Raw genomic sequence first — 979 nt, forward strand, 5'->3', positions numbered from 1 at the left:
ATGCTAAGAAATCCAAATGCTGAAAATTTATTTTTACTATTCACTTTTTACTATTTACTATTTACTTTTTACTATTTACTATTTACTTTTTACTATTCAATTTAAAAAATTTACTAAATAAGTTACCAAAAATTTGAACCTCTCCTTCTAAAATTACTATAATTTTATATCCAAAATTTACATTTTTCTATCCATTAAAATTATTATTACTAATAAAATACTAAAATTTACTACTATAAATATATATATATATATATATATATATATATATATATATATATATTTTTTTTTTTATGGGTCTTACATTCTCCCCAACACAAAAAAAATTTTCGTCCTCGAAAATTCAAAAATTCGAAATAAAGTTATGATTATTTCACCTTATCTCCTAGTTTCCTTGTAAATTCATTTACTCTACTTATTTTGTGCATCAAATTTCTAGCATGTCAAATTTGAAATGTATTCACGAAAAAATTAAAATCATAAACCTTCAAAACACTTTTACTTGACACTTTTAGCCCCATGAAAACCACCATTAAACATACCTCACTAGTCTCAAAATAATTCATTAATGTTTTAAAAGAACTCATCACTCATAAACTATTAATCACAAGATTTCATAAAACTTTTCATTCCTACTATAACAAGAAAGTAATTCTCCTTATAGATCCCTATTTAAGACTTCCATGACCCCATTAAACTCTAAGAATCATTTTTTTTTTTCCCGTAACAACTTTCCATTATTTAATACAGTTTCTACTCCTAGAAATCGTACGCCTCCAAAAGCCACTTATGTTTACCAAAATTTTATACTAGATTGCTCCACCTTACCCTATACTTCTATTTTCCGTAAAATTTCTAATTACTCTGATGATTACACGGAGTCCAAAACACTATTACTAAACAATTCATCCTTATGTTTTCTTTTCTATACCCATTTAACAAGGACTTGTCCAAAAATAATACTTATATTGAGTATGCT

The sequence above is a fragment of the Vigna umbellata genome, chromosome 9, assembly GCF_029865625.1.
Source record: "Vigna umbellata cultivar VRB3 chromosome 9, Vumbellata_1.0, whole genome shotgun sequence".
Lineage (NCBI taxonomy): Eukaryota > Viridiplantae > Streptophyta > Magnoliopsida > Fabales > Fabaceae > Vigna > Vigna umbellata.